General features: G+C 40.5%; 1 protein-coding gene across 2 annotated transcripts in view; it reads right to left on the minus strand.

Annotated features, from left to right (window-relative positions):
* Nucleotides 1–16,887, minus strand: part of GREB1L (GREB1 like retinoic acid receptor coactivator) — a 365,704-nt gene that overhangs the window by 171,493 nt on the left and 177,324 nt on the right. For both annotated transcript variants that reach the window (XM_066353134.1, XM_066353132.1), the window contains exon 2: nucleotides 2,676–2,774. The gene's annotated coding sequence lies outside the window, so the exon portion shown is untranslated. The remainder of the gene's footprint in view (nucleotides 1–2,675; nucleotides 2,775–16,887) is intronic.

Genomic DNA, 16,887 nt, shown 5'->3' on the forward strand with positions numbered 1-16,887 from the left:
AGTCAAGATTGAACCCTGTAGATGAAAGTAGCTACATAAAAAGGTATTATTAAGCAAAGGAATGACATGTTCCCAGTTCAGATTTGAAGATTCCTCTGGTGGCAGGCTGGACGGGGGTCATTAGTAATTGGTGACTGATGACATGGGCAAGTAATTCACGATGAAGCCTAGGTCTCTACTATGCATTGCTTTTCTCTCCCCCCACAGTTAGCGTGCCGTTACCTACGCATTCATTCAGCAAATACTTATCGAGTGCCTCCTCTGTGCCAGGTCCTGCAGATACAATGGCGAACAAGCAAGAAACGGTCTTTGCCCTGAAAGATCTTTGTTTGGGATACCATGGCTAAAAACTTCAAATGTTATATCTCATTTAATCCTCAGAACACCCTATGATATAAGTATGATATAATTATTATCCTGATTTTGCAGGTGAGGTCTTAGAAAGTTCAATAATTTGCTCGGTCACACAGCTAACTAGCTGATAAGTGGTGATCCCAGGAATTAGACACAGAACCATCTTTACTTCAAAGCATGTTTTTGTTTTGTTTGTTTGTTTGTTTGTTTTTGTATTTTTCTGAAGTTGGAAACGGGGAGGCAGTCAGACAGACTCCTGCATGCGCCCGACCGGGATCCACCCGGCACGCTCACCAGGGGGCGATGCTCTGCCCCTCCGGGGCGTCGCTCTGTCCCGACCAGAGCCACTCTAGTGCCTGAGGCAGAGGCCACAGAGCCATCCTCAGCGCCCGGGCCATCTTTTGCTCCAGTGGAACCTTGGCTGCAGGAGGGGAAGAGAGAGACAGAGAAGAAGGAGAGGGGGAGGGGTGGAGAAGCAGATGGGCACCTCTCCTGTGTGCCCTGGCTGGGAATTGAACCCGGGACTTCAGCACGCCAGGCCGACGCTCTACCACTGAGCCAACCGGCCAGGGCCCAAAGCATGTTTATAATCACTTGACTATGCCTATGTTATGTCTCATGCAATTACATATAATGTGTTAAGTACTACGACAAGGAGTACAAGCGGTTTGGATTATTGCAGCTTCCTAAATGGACACTCTTTCTGCCTTTGGCACGTTCTAGCCAGATGGTTTTTCTAAAATGCTCACTGGAGAGAACAGTGGCACATTTTCAGATTAAGAGCACTCGGAGGAGGAAGATGGGTTCTGAATGGAAAGCGACGTATTCCGGTCTCAGATCTACTGATTTTGAGATGGCTGTGACATATCCAAACGAACACACCCAGCAGCAACTTCACAGAGAGATCCGAAGTTGAGGGGGAGGCAGGGTTGAAGATAAAGCATGGGGCACCACTAGCTGTTAGAGGCCAGCTGAATTCAAGGCAATCACTGTGACTCTTTAGGGACTTCTATAAATGAGAGGAGCACCCTGCTGTGAAAAGGGCAGTGGGTACCGGCTTGAAGAGGAGGGAGCAGATTTGGAATAACTGATCAGAGGAAAAGGAGAGGGATTCAGCCAAGAACAGTACAAATACAATTAAGTTGTATTTAGGGCTAGGGACAATGAATTTATAGTGATATTCTCCAGTTGCACTCGCTAACTCAAGAATAGGACAACCTGCCAGGATTTTATTATTTCACTAGTTCTTACCTCCCAGTCTGATTTAAGCCCTTGCCTATGACTTCCCAGAGCATGCTGCACTTACCTTGGACCTGCTAATGAACACTTCACCTACTGGGTTCCATGTAAGTCCATCTCCCTTTGGACTTTGAAATCCTCAAAAAGTCCTTTAAGACTTTGAAAAACGAGTCTTTTAAATCATTTTTATTCCCAGAAACTGCCACAGCACTATGTGTACACTTGTTTTATCTCCAGGTGAAACTGGGAGTCTCCAAGGGGCAGAAACTGTAGCTCTGCGCTCTTTCCTCAGAGCAGCATTTCCGTTCAAGGTCCTCTCACACCCCGTGTCCTCCTTAAACATTTGTGCGATTAAACTGGAAGCTAAAATGTAGAAATTAACCAACTGTCTAATACTGTCAAGCAGTGATTTTGAAGCCTCAGACTTGGAATAAACAATCCCTCCTCGAATCTTTCACCCTGCTTTCCATTAAGAGGAACTTGAGGCTGCACTGCCCTGCCAGGGGCCATTCTGTCCTTGGGGTTTGGGACTCACCAGCAGCTGTATGGGCTCTGTTACCATGGATGAACTACTGAGCATTTTGGGGCCTTCTGAGTCCTTGTTAGTAAAACTCAAGTGATTGGATATGACAATTGCTGCTGTCCCTTCTCATTCTAAAATCCATAGAGTCCATGACCTCTGGAAGACCTCTAAACCACAAGTGAGAACTACTGCCTTCTAAAGAGCAATTAAAACCTGGGCTCCCTGCTCCATTATTGGGAAATGGGCACATAATTCTCTATAAAACTGAGTTATCATCTACAAAGCATATCAATTAAAAAACGATGATACAAACACTGTATATTTAATTATTACTTTGACTGTTGGTTAAAACATTTTGTCAGACTCAACTTTGTTTTTTCCATGGTAGGTTTACTCAAAAGTCAAATGAAAGGGCACCGCAGTTCGCCTTGGTGGTAATAAGATCTGAAAGCTGGAAGAATACGGACCGTCATCTTGGATCTCGTATATATCTTGGTAACACTTTCCTTTTTTTTTTTTTTTCTTTCAGATGAGAAATCATAGAGTGTAAGTGACTTACTGAAGATTACAGGACAAAGTAGCAGGGCTGGTGCTAGCGTCCAAGGTTCCCAGGCATAGACTTTCTTTTGTTAGAACAACCAAATTGGCCAAAAATCTCCTGAAAGACAAAAAACAGATGAAGGTAAAATGCCCATTGGTTGAGGTTAAACAGAGACCCTACTTTGTTCTTTCCAGGTTCAATAATAAACAATCCTAGTGATTGGCATGAAGGGCTGGCAGGTGACACATTCTGACTCCTAAACAAAAAAAATATTTGTATTTTTTTGCACCACAGTTAGTAAATCAATTGTAAAAATTAAGTACACGGCAAGCAAGGAGAATTAGCAACCCTAGCAAACAATTTCCCTTCACTCTTTTGGAAGACAGACTGAAAAAACAAACAAACAAAAATGTCTATGCCTCCCTTCATTAGCAGCCAGGGTGGTGAGGCCCATTGTAAATCCCACTTATAAAGGCTCATGGCTACCTGCGGAGCCCAGAAGGACCAATCACATTAGTAAAGACACCAGATGACCAAAGGAAGCTATGAAGGTCTGGGAAAGCTGGTAAACAAAAGGCAGCATTCCAAACGAAAGCCTTTGCTTGAGCCTGCATTGTAAAGTGCCCGAATTTCAGAACTCTAAAGCAGATTAGCTGAAGGCAACAAAAGAGTCAAATAAAATACAAAGAACTCATTTTGACACATTAAGAAATTGTCTTCATTAGACCATCAGGTACTTAAGTATAATTATTTTTTTTTAAAGTCCACCTTTAAGTTTTAGTGTTTGAAGTAGTGAGGCCTAGAAGAACAGGCACCTAAAAATGGTTCTGGAATATATACTGTGTTCAGGACCAAAATTCACAAACCAGCCTTTTTTCCCTTTTAATCTTCCTGACATCTTCAAGGCCTGTAATGACGTTAAAATTTGTTATACAAATTATTTGAATTGTACCACCTTGTGCACAACTGCTACTTTAAATACCAGCCAGAAAAACTCAGATCTCTCCAACTGCATGTGATTTTTCTTCTACATTGTTGCATCATTTACAAAGAAAATATGTAACACCTTTGGGTATGAATTGCCAAAACAGAAAGAAGCAAAACATTAGGCTCTGGTATCATTTCCATCTTGCAAAGCTTAAACTCAAATACCATTTAGATGCTTAAGAAAATGTGGAAGAAAAGTTTTTATTTTCATGTAGAGTAAGCTGAGATTAGTTGTTTTGTTTTCTTTTGGGGGGGAGGGGGTGGTGGTGGTTAGGGAATTATGTTAAATAAGTTTAATAATTTCCAATATTGTTTGCCAGTTTTATTCACTAACATATCCATATTGCTAAGTCTAATAACACTGATGTAAAATATAAATGATTACTTATTGAAAGTCCTATAAGAAGACATGGGCACTGACACATGTCATATTAGATCAAATGGCCTTCCAATTAACATTTTCAGGTGTACAAGCCATCAATCATTCTGAAATTTTACAAATGTATGTAGAGACCCCCTTATCAGTAGCAGGTAAGCAGATAGACAAGAATGATTTTGATAATGTAAATAGTCCTAAACTGAGGTATAATGAGAACCTTTCCTTATAATTTCTACCTTTGAAAACACTGGGGAACAATTTCTTTTTTCATTTTCTGTTGCATGAGGTTTTAGAACTGTTTCTATATATTTCTGCATTACTGGTTCCAAATCTGAAATCTGTTTTTTGGTGTATGCTCTAGTTTTTATGCAATTTTAATTTCTTTTTGTTACAGTTAATGGCATGCATTGGTTTTTAAATTGGAGTTAAAGGGCAACGACTCTTGGATTGAACATAACCACAAGGCAATTAATGTTTACAAACATCACTTTTACATAATTGTAGTTGTTTTTAAATCTAAAAAATTATTATCTGATAAAACACCCTCTTATTTTGTTTTAAGATTGAATCATGGCTTCTTCAAGTAGGCGTAAATGTAAGAATAGTATTGACATCTTCTGTTATATATGTGTCTGTTACACGATTCAACGTCAAAGGTGCAATATTTCATCATTTGTGACACGTGCATATATTGCCTATTTTCAAGTTCCTGTTGGCGATCAAGACAAGAATTGGGCTCATCATATTGTGTGTCATAATTGTGAGAAAATGCTTCATAACTGGACAAAAGGAAAATGCAAAGGAATGCCTTTTGGTATTCCCATGGTTTGGCGTGAACCTAAGGACCACAGCAGTGACTGTTATTTCTCTCTGATCCATACAAAGGGCATCGGCAAGAAAAAATGGCATATCCTAATATTCCTTCAGCAATACGACCTATCATCCCACACTCTGAGACACTCCTGGTTCCAGGTTTCAATGGTTTTATTTCTTCTAAAGACAAAGAAAATGAACATGGTGATCAAGTGTATTTTGATAAGATGCATGAGGAAATGGTTGTAGAATCTGAAGGGTCTTCTTCTGATGCCAAGCAGTCATTAACCCCTCAGCAGTTTAGCCAGCCCGAATTGAATGACTTAGTAAGAATGACATAAAAATTTTCCTCGACTTTCTGAAGTATGAGGAGCATAACTGGATCATTTGTGTGGATCTTAAAATGGTAAATATCCTGTTAGGACAACAGAGAGGTTTCACGAAGTATCCTTGCTTTCTGTGTTGGTGGGACAGCTGAGCTCGGGAGAAACACTGGACACAGAAGGAGTGGCCGAAACGTGAAGCTCTGGAAGTAGGGATGCAAAATATTGTGAATGAACCTGTAGTTAATCGAGACAGGATCATTTTTCCCCCACTTCACATCAAACTTGGCTTAATGAAGCAGTTTGTTCAGGCTTTGAATAGAGAAAGTTAATTCTTTCAACATATTGTTTCTGCTTTTCCTGACTTGTCTTTCAAGAAGATAAAAGCAGGTGTATTCGATGGACCTCATATTCGAACCCTCATATGCGATGAATCTGCCAGAAAGATGAATAAGGAGGAGAAAGTATCATGGCAGTCTTTTGTGGCAGTTACAAAGAACTCCCTTGGCAACAAAAAAACAGAAAACTAAACTTCTGGTTCAAAGGATGCTGTTGGCTTTCCACAACACTGGATGTAACATGAGCGTTAAGATTCACTTCCTGAACAGTCACCTTGTTAAGTTTCCCCAAAATCTTGGAGCTGTTAGTGACGAGCAGACTACTTCTGGAGCATCAAATGAGATTGTCTTCAACAAGTACACAAACGCAAGAGCTACAAATGCAAATTTTTGCCTGAATAGAATTTAAATAAGTTTTGTGCAAATTTTATGATTAAAATAAGTGTTTTAATATGTTTCATTTCAAAATTGTTGACAAATTCTGATGCAATCATATCTTTTAGTGTGTTAGTGTATTTACTGCATTATATAAATTATTATATTTTCACAAAGATGATGCCCAAGAAGACATTCTACTTCATTATGTTAAACTAAATGTTAAAATTTTACAATAAGATGAAAACCTAAAATCTTGAATTGCAAAAAAACTGTAGCTTACAGAGAAAAACTAATGTCAGATTTGAGATCAGCACACTCGAATTAGGTAAGAACAAGTGTTTTTGTGGATGCAACAAAAATTTTGTTCCCCAGTGAAATTAATTTCTCTTCATACCTCCTCAGTGTTGTTTGATTATAGTAATCACCCCTCACCAAGAACAAAAGTAACTTAGCTCCCACTTTCCCTTTAAGAGATGCTCACACTGTTTTGTCAAATCCAAACAGGGTCATAAGCAAGGCAGCACTATCACAGAAGAAAAGAGTTTACATCTCAATGGGTTGATGTCAAAGGGACCTTCAGGCCAGGTGATAACTTTGATTTCACTTGTGTGCAAGTAGAAAACATTGAAAAAGTTCAATAAGTCTGAACTCTAAAAAGGTTTTTGCTTTACCACTCCTCTAGCTTTAAAATGATATAATGGCCCTGGCTGGTTGGCTCAGAGGTAGAGCTTTGGCCCAGTATGTGGAACTCCCAGGTTCTATTCCTGGCCAGGGCACACAGGAGAAATGCCCATCTGCCTCTCCACCCTTCCCCCTCTCCTTCCTCTCTGTCTTTCTCTTCACCTCCCACAGCCAAGGCTCCACTGGAGCAAAGTTGGCCTGGGTGCTGAGGATGGCTCCCAGGCCTCCACCTCAGACACTAGAATGGCTCCGCTTGCAGCAGAGCAATGGCCCAGATGGGCATAGCATCGCCCCCTATTGGGCGTGCTGGGTGGATCCCAGTTGGGCGCATGTGGTAGTCTGTCTGCTGTTCCTGCTTCTCACTTTGGAAAAATTAAAAAAAAAAGATATAACAATAAGATTTAAAATTCTTAAATATTTATTTTAAAAATATAAGCCGTTCTTTCTTGTTTGAGAAAGGAAAAAGGAAGTATGGCGATAAAGGGATATGTGGCTGAGCCACATTTCAAATTGGCTGCAGGAAAGCAAACCCTCCCCCCTGCCACCACCCAACAAACTCTCAACTGAAGAAACCCTCTTCAGTGCTGTGAGCTCTCCGCCTTTTGAGTTTTGTCGCATAGACAGTGGCAGAAATATGCCGTATCAAGTCTGTAGCACTCCATTTGCTCAGCTCCTTATTTGCTGACTACCTACAAGCAATATTTCCTTTCATTGTCTTATTTAGTCCTTCCCTCTCTCCCCTGCATAGCCAACAGGCAGGACTAAGCATGGCTTTGCTGCTCAAATGAAAACAGACAGTGTGGTGAGTAATAAATCTGATTACAACCATGTTCTACCACTTAATAGTCCTGTGGCTTGGCGCTAGCTATCTGTAAAATGGGAATAATATCTTCTGCCTCATAGAGTTATAGAGAAGATAATGTATGTGGAACACCTGGCATATAGTGGGCAGTATACTCTTCCATATATAAATCCTCAACCACAGGAAAAACAATGCTTTTATTTTTTATAGAGTTCTTTCATGCAAATTATCTCAGTTAATTTTCATAAGATACCACATTCACAAGTAGCCAACTATTCAAATGCATTTCTCTCACTCCAGAACCAATGTTTGTTTGTTTTTTATTGTGCTGCTATGCGGCGGTAGAGACCACATTATATTCCTTTATCATAAGCGCCTGTGGGTGGGGGGTGGGGAGCATGAGCTGAACTGGCTGGGATTTGAGAAGCATGCAAAGGGAGCAAAAAATATATGTACAATCAAATGAACCCATACTACTTACTCAGTAGGGCAAAAGCTGCCCTTGGGGTTCGTCAATAAAGTATCCTTTACTGATCAAAAAAAAAAAAAAAGGCAATGAGAATAAAAAAGGAAAATTATAATGTCTTAGGGCCAAGTTCTCTATAGGAATGTGGTCATTTTAGGTCAAAAAAACTTATGAAAATTACAGACCTACAAAATATTATCTTTAAGGTTGAGAAAGGTTTCCTGTCATTAGGATTAACATTTAAATTTTCTAACCACCAAAATTTTCTAACCATCAGCTCAGAACTATACTGGGTGTTCTGATACACTTTATTTCATTTAATCCTTGCAATATTATTCTGAGATACATACTATATTCATTACATGAGAATACAGACTCCAGAGACTGAGTGACTTATTGACAAAGCTTGTACTGCTGAGGTTCAAACCTACTTCCTTTAAACCCTGTATATTGTGTTCTTCAAGCTAAGTAACACCATATATATATATATATATATATATATATATATATATATATATATTTTTTTTTTTTTTTACAAAGACAGATAGAGAGTCAGAGAGAGGGATAGACAGGGACAGACAGACAGGAACAGAGAGAGATGAGAAACATCAATCATTAGTTTTTTGTTGCAACACCTTAGTTGTTCATTGATTGCTTTCTCATATGTGCCTTGACTGTGGGCCTTCAGCAGACTGAGTAACCCCCTGCTCGAGCCAGTGACCTTGGGTCCAAGCTGGTGAGCTTTGCTCAAGCCAGATGAGCCCGCGCTCAAGCTGGTGACCTTGAGGTCTCGAACCTGGGTCCTCCGCATCCCAGTCCGATGCTCTATCCACTGCGCCACCGCCTGGTAAGGCAACACTATATTCTTTACAACAGAAAAGAATATGTGAAATGGTCCAAATTATAATCATAATTTTATTTAAAACTCAAGAGACAACCAATGAATATTAGGTTGGTTAAACATGAGTTTACATACCAAATTGTGAGAATGCCTAAATAGAGGTTTCTAAGGTCAGAATGACATCCAAAAAGGATTGGTTTAGATTTGAAAACAATTTTTTTTTTTTTTTTTTTTTTACAGAGACAGAGAGTGAGTCAGAGAGAGGGATAGACAGGGACAGACAGACAGGAACGGAGAGAGATGAGAAGCATCAATCATTAGTTTTTCATTGCGCGTTGCAACATCTTAGTTGTTCATTGATTGCTTTCTCATATGTGCCTTGACCGCAGGCCTTCAGCAGACTGAGTAAACCCTGGCTGGAGCCAGCGACCTAGGGTTCAAGCTGGTGAGCTTTTCCTCAAACCAGATGAGCCCGCACTCAAGCTGGCAATCTCGGGGTCTTGAACCCGGGAACTCTGCATCCCAGTCCGACGCTCTATCCACTGTGCTACTGCCTGGTCAGGCTGAAAACAATTTTTAAGTTATTTGTGGTCTATTACAGAAGTCAAACTAAAAGAAACTAGTATTTTTACCTCACTTTTATATGAGTCTAAATAACTAAATAAAATTTGATTTTACTATTAGCATTTTTCTAAACTCTAAATTTTCTAATAAGATAGATTTAAAACTTAACCCAGAATGACAAAATTTCATCCAGGAATAATATCTTCACTTTCTGTTGTAACCTTCCATTCTATTACCTACCCTGGGAAAGTTTTTGTTGAGAAGCAGAATTTAAGGAACCTTCTAATGGAGCTGAGGTCTGTGGATGGATGGCATGAGTTGGAAGACAAAGTGCTCTTTATTTCTGGATAAAAAGTGAAGAAACCCAGGAGAATCCTAGGAAGAAACAGCATGGAGAAACGAGTAATCTGAACTATGGATAGAGACAGTCTATAGTCAAGTGAGGTGGAGTCCTGCTGACCTGGGTGCCCAGAGAGGCTCTGAAAGTCACTCTGCTGGCCGGATGGTGATGATGGGGGTGGTAGGAAGTGTGGATTAATAAATCAGGAATTGGCCTGACCTGTGGTGGCACAGTGGATAAAGCGTCGACCTGGAAATGCTGAGGTTGCCGGTTTGAAACCCTGGTCTTGCCTGGTCAAGGCACATATGGGAGTTGATGCTTCCAGCTCCTCCCCCCTTTCTCTCTCTCTGTCTCTTCTCTCTCTCTCTTTCTCTCTCTGTCTCTCCTTCTCCTCTCTAAAAAATGAATAAATAAAAAATAAAAAAAATCAATAAATAAAATCTTTTAAAATAAATAAATAAATAAATCAGGAATTATAGTGAGGAAGAATAGAATGGGTGTTCCCATCTGTTTCAGCAACTGCTACAGCATTTGCTATATTTGACCTGAATGCAACAAAATTAAAAATCTGGTGCCATTACTACTGATTTTTCCTGATGAAGCCAATGTGGACACTGAGACTCCCTCTAAGCTTGGAATCATTTACATGAGTGTTGCTCACAAAGGCTAGTTAGTGTGAATGCTGAGTCAGAATCATCTGCAGAGCACTTGACAGTGTAGATTCCTCCTCCTCTCTTTCAGGGGTTTATGAGTCCCTGGTTCTAGGGAAGGGCTCAGGAATTTGCATTTGGCGTACCATAGCAAGGGTTGCCAGATTAGCAACCCTAATCCCAGATGATTCCATGGCAGGAGAGTTTGAAACCCCAGTTATTTGGATTTAAAAAAGAGAAGTATTGGCCCTGGCCGGTTGGCTCAGCGGTAGAGCGTCGACCTGGCGTGCGGGGGACCCGGGTTCGATTCCCGGCCAGGGCACATAGGAGAAGCGCCCATTTGCTTCTCCACCCCCCCTCCTTCCTCTCTGTCTCTCTCTTCCCCTCCCGCAGCCAGGGCTCCATTGGAGCAGGGATGGCCCGGGCACTGGGGATGGCTCCTTGGCCTCTGCCCCAGGCGCTAGAGTGGCTCTAGTCTCGGCAGAGCAACGCCCTGGAGGGGCAGAGCATCACCCCCTAGTGGGCAGAGCATCGCCCCCTGGAGGGGCAGAGCATCGCCCCCTGGTGGGCAGAGCATCGCCCCTGGTGGGCGTGCGGGGTGGATCCCGGTCGGGCGCATGCGGGAGTCTGTCTGACTGTCTCTCCCCGTTTCCAGCTTCAGAAAAATACAAAAAAATAAAATAAAATAAATAAATAAATAAGAGAAGTATTAAAATAGTGTACGGTTGTTAAACAGGATGCTTTTTTTGTAACAATTAGCCAAACACATTAAAAAGAAAGGAAAAAGTTTTGTAGTCTGAGTTTGGGACTAGATATTTGTCTGCTTTGTGCTTCAATCTCTTCCTTTGGAAAATGGAAATAAACCATTCTGTGATTCTGTCCATGGAGGTACCTCAGAGCACAAGAGAGTTAGGAAAGGACACTTTGCCATGACAACAGCAACCTGTTCCTGGGACGAGCATCATGCCCACCTCCCACCACTTCTTGGGTGCCTGTGGCACTTGACCTTTACCTGTTCCTTTCAGGCTGGGCCTATAAAGCATTAAAAAAAATTAAAGTGTTTAGCAACCAGGTTTTAACTGTAAAACCTCAAAAAATCAATCATTTGGAGCACTAAAAAGAAAAAATTCCAATGAAGTTTCTCCAACACTTTCTATGTCTTACTGATAACAGCCATTGCAAACATTGTGAGGTGGTATCTCAATGTAGTTTTGATTTGCATTTCCCTAATAGCTAGTGAAGTTGAGCATCTTTTCATATCTCTTGGCCATTTGTATGTCTTCCTTGGAGAAGAGGGAAAGGTGCAGGGTGAGTGAAAGGTAGAGGGGTTCAAGTGTATGGTGGTGGAAGAAGATTCGACTTTTGGTGGTGGGCACACAATGCAATATACAGGTGATGTATCATAGAAATGTACACTTGCAATCTATATAATTTTATTAACTGTCACGCCAATAAATTTAATAAAGACAAAGAAAAAGACAAAGAATTCCAACAACTTCCTGAGAAATATTGTTCTCATAAAAATCACTGCAATGACATTATGCTTAGGATGCAGAGAAAAACACCCAATTCCTCGAGGTTTTCTATTCTACTTTCCCCTCAAAAATGGCTTCTAATTAAGTTGTTTTTTTGTTTTTGTTTTTTTTACAGAGACAGAGAGAGAGTCAGAGAGAGGGATAGACAGGGACAGACAGATAGGAATGGAGAGATGAGAGGCATCAATCATTAGTTTTTCGTTGCGCATTGCAATACCTTAATTGTTCATTGATTGCTCTCCCATATGTGCCTTGACCGCGGGCCTTCAGCAGACTGAGTGGCCTTGCTCGAGCCAGCTACCTTGGGTTCAAGCTGGTGAGCTTTTGCTCAAACCAGATGAGCCCACGCTCAAGCTGGCGACCTCGGGGTCTCGAACCTGGGTCTTCCGCATCCCAGTCCAACGCTCTATCCACTGTGCCACCACCCGGTCAGGCGGCTTCTAATTAAGTTTTAAGTAATGATAGCTGGATCCCATGATACATGAAGGGCCTGTTTCTTTACATTGATATTATGCAACTTCCAACTATATAATAAGAGGCAGCTAGTCTGTGAAATTCTGAGGTGAAAGTGGCTACAAATGAGACTCATACTCCACAGGAGAGTTAGACAAAAAAATTGCAATATTATATTATTAAGTACCAGTTAGTAAAGTATTTCATTAGAGAATGGATGCCAGAAGGAAGGGGAGTTCTGAGAAGTCTGCAAAGGTAAATTTTGATGACTAGCAGCATTTCGGTGGTTAGTAATTAGCAATGTGTCTCATCCACAGCACTGCTACTTGAAACATCGTGCTCTGGGTTGTCAAAGTCAGTGTATGCCATAAAGAGAACTATATTTAAAAATCAGTCACATTAAGTAGAGCTCATGCACACAAATAAGTATAATATAACTTGATGCAAGGGGTTTGTTTGCTTCAGTTTTTTGGCTGCATCGCTGTCATTAGGTCCTCTTGCTTCCCTACTAACAGGTACACAGAAGGCTGGGTTGAACTTCATCTGATGTCATTCCCAATACAAGGGCTTTATAATGGTGTTCTTGGACTATTAAAGCAGCCAGGGTTTTTCTTTATTGTAGCTACACAAGTGACTTTACAGAAGGAAGGAAGATACCTGATTCACACAACCAGGCACAGCAAAGGGAGCATGTGAACTTGCAGCAAAAGAGGAAGCTTTGTGCCAGATGTGAAGGAGAAAAGTTTATTTTTCCATTTAGCTTGTTTATTTAAGTAAGAAGGAAGGAGACTGCAGCTGCTTCCCATTCCAAACTGCTCAGGGAATGACCTTTTTTCCTTTCTTTATAAATGAACGAAGTTGGCGATTGCAGCTTCCAGAGGGATCTGGAGAAGAAGCAAGTCACTGATGATTACATCGCCTCCATGGTTTAACCTTTGAAACCTACGAATCAACAGAGAAGACCAGAAGGGGATGTCGGTTCAGCCTTGCCCATCCAGCATTCTCTCACTGCTTAGATGGAAAACAATTTAATGAGGAAATTACTTTAAGAAATGCAAAGCAATTATAGAGACTATCATCAAGGTCTTCCTAAAATTCATTTAACAGCCAAGAAACTCTCAAGTCTTAGGTTAGTTTATTTTCCCTTTTAATCACTGTGTACAAGAAGCAGAGTGATACAGCTTTTACTTTTAAAACAACATTGCCAAAGAAACACATCTTTTGTCCTTAATTCATCTATCTTCTCACATTTTTTTTTTGGTCCGACACATCATTGTTTCTAGACTGAAGATCTTCTTGGTATATATCCAAAGACACATGTTATCTTTTCCACAAATTGTTGAAACATTCCTCTCAATGCTGAAACTATTATATGCTACTAGTAAGTAATATAAAATACACCACAAAACAATTATTGGTATTTTGATCATGTATTCATTATCAAAAAGGCCAGACTACCAAATATTAAATGATCTTCCCCTATTATTCATTCACACATCCATTTTTTATTTTATTTTTTATTTATTTTTATTTTTTTTACAGGGACAGAGAGAGAGAGTCAGATAGGGACAGACAGACAGGAATGGAGAGAAATGAGAAGCATCAATCATCAGTTTTTTGTTGCGACACCTTAGTTGTTCATTGATTGCTCTCTCATATATGCCTTGACTGCGGGCCTTCAGCAGACTGAGTAACCCCTTGCTCAAGCCAGCGACCTTGGGTCCAAGCTGGTGAGCTTTTTGCTCAAGCCAGATGAGCCCGCGCTCAAGCTGGCAACCTTGGGGTCTTGAACCTGGGTCCTTCCGCATCCCAGTCCGATGCTCTATCCACTGCGCCACTGCCTGGTCAGGCCACACATCCATTTTTAAAACACATACATTCTCTTTTTCCCTCATAATAGCCCCTCATCCCGCTTCTTGCAGGAAAAGAGAGAACACCATCACTAAGATTAATGGAGCGCTGGTTACATATTTTAGATACAAATGACCCACTTTTGTGTAATGCCAGACCAACCCACCAAGAGTTTAGGAAGAAGAAACCCTGAAGTTAGTTTCCCTTGTATTCATGCAGCTGGTGGTGATGAATTGTATGTTCTCCTTTAATGGCAGGGTCAGAAAGACAAAGAGAGAAGCCTTTTCTATAACTGGCTATATATTCTTTATCAATTAGTAAACAGTCTTCATGTTATGTCATCGAGATGAATCACTTCCAGTTTTAATTAAAGCTCTCTCAAAAGTTAACTCACTCTGCTAAGAGTGCAAGAGTGGCATAATGAGATGATTATCCTTTCAGAAAGACAAAATGCGAAATGTTCCCTCTTTATAAAGGAAGGAGAAAAGGGAATGAATCTACTCCCAGACTTTTGTTTCCTGGAATTATTTCTTAAACACTTGGTGTGTTTTGTGAAAATTATCCCTTTGTCATCTTCAAAACTTAAATTAACATTGGAATTGGTAATATATCAAATTTTAGATCCTGCTTGAAACCCAGGAATCCTAAATTTTGAACAAAAATTTATTCATCTGACTATCATGATAAAGTGTGAATTAAAATAAGACTCACTTACTCATTTGGCCTTTCAAAAAAGTCTGACTCCTGCCTGCAATTACGACATTTACTGCAAAACTTACAATTACTAGCACCAGCTAATACTTAATGCTCAGGTTAAAGATTTTTTCCCCCATGTAATCTAGTACTGTAGTTGATTTGTATTTAGTGAAGCTACCACTTCACAGCTGTAGTGTTAGCCGCCCGGCAAAAATAGGGAAGGAGTATCATAGCACAGTTTTCTAGAGTAGGATGGTCACTGCAAATCTATTCTTCAGGTTCGAATGTAAAAGTGTGCCCTAATGATACATATTCACAGAGCCGCTAAATCTTTCATTCAATTAATAAATGAACAAATGCATTTACATGTGCATGTATGTGTGTACATGCACACATGCACACGGTAATGCACCCATCCAGATATCAGACTCTGGGAAGTCTCAACTCCCTAGCTTAGAACCAGGAAAGTGCCTAGAAATAAGAGAAAAATACATTTTTACCATGACTTAATGAAAGAAATGGGATTGATTTTTTTTTTTTTTTTTTCTGAAGCTGGAAACCAGGAGAGACAGTCAGACAGACTCCCTCAGGCGCCCGACCGGGATCCACCTGGCACGCCCACCAGGGGCGACGCTCTGCCCACCAGGGGGCGATGCTCTGCCCCTCCGGGATGTCGCTCTGCCGCGACCAGAGCCACTCTAGCGCCTGGGGCAGAGGCCAAGGAGCCATCCCCAGCGCCCGGGCCATCTTTGCTCCAATGGAGCCTTGGCTGCGGGAGGGGAAGAGAGAGACAGAGAGGAAGGAGGGGGGAGGTGGAGAAGCAAATGGGCGCTTCTCCTATGTGCCCTGGCCGGGAATCGAACCCGGGTCCCCCGCACGCCAGGCCAACGCTCTACCGCTGAGCCAACCGGCCAGAGCTGATTTGTTTTTTAAGTACAGGTTCACTTTCAGGTATAAAGCATATGAGCAGTTTACCAGCAACATGACACACACATTCTGGGGAAAAGTGGTAAGTCATCTGAAGAAAATAGTCTCCATATCTACAATAAAGGAGGCCATAAACGTAAAAATACAGCTGCTCAGTCCATGTAGTGTAGAAGCAAAGAGCCCTCCACTCATTACTTCAACAGAGGACACCAAGGACATCACTGAATTTCAGTGTAGCCCAATAGCAGATATTTATAATTAGGACCCTCGGTCAGTTAATGTGCATTATTTAAAAGACAGTATTAAGTAATGTATTATAGAAAGATCTTTCACTGAAATCATATTTTTAAGTTTTAAGGGTTCAATTATTTGGAAAATAAAGTTATTCGAAACAGCTTCATTACTGTTAATGTTTTATGCACTGTATTTTGTCTCTAACTTTCACTGGCTTTTCTGAATGCTGCTTTGTTATGCTTAGAGAGGTTATACAGAATGTACCTTAAATATTATCACTATTTACATCTAGATTAAATTATACAATAAAGAGTTGAATTTTTAAGGATACCTTTTCAGATTATAGTATTATTTACCTTGTTAAAAATTGCGTTTACTAAATCTATTGTACAAGTTTTGTGTTGTAATGTAGTATCTCTTCTTCTACATGATTATTATATTATATTATATTCCTGACTCATAATAAGTTTCATCTATACTATTATTATGTTATTTTTAAATCTGATGAACTAATTCAGGTATTAAGGCCCCTAAAGAGGAACAGAAGGAGTAGTTGCTTGAAACAAAAATTCCCAAATCATTAATTACTGGTTGAATGTCACAATGTCATGGATGTAATCCACTGTCCTTGGAGAGTGCTGAGAAAGCAACAGAATAAGAAGATTTCAGAGTGACTGAAATCTTTAACTCTCTTTCTTTGAAAATCTTCTGTCACAAGTCAGAAGGATAATGTCTCTTTTCACCCAATGAGAAAGCTGATCTCACACGAGCATAATTAATCTTCTGACAACATGACAAAGAAATTCCTTAAAAGGATTTCTCTGATTTCCTCTCAAGACAGAAGATTGTCTTTATCCATCATCTGTTCTTCCTGATCCCTTCTTTTTGAATATCCACATCAGCAGAATTGTCCATCGGAAGAGACAGCAGGAGGGAAATCTCTGAATGATTGATAGGGCTCCAATGCTCTGC

This window comes from Saccopteryx leptura, chromosome 11 (assembly GCF_036850995.1).
Source record: "Saccopteryx leptura isolate mSacLep1 chromosome 11, mSacLep1_pri_phased_curated, whole genome shotgun sequence".
Lineage (NCBI taxonomy): Eukaryota > Metazoa > Chordata > Mammalia > Chiroptera > Emballonuridae > Saccopteryx > Saccopteryx leptura.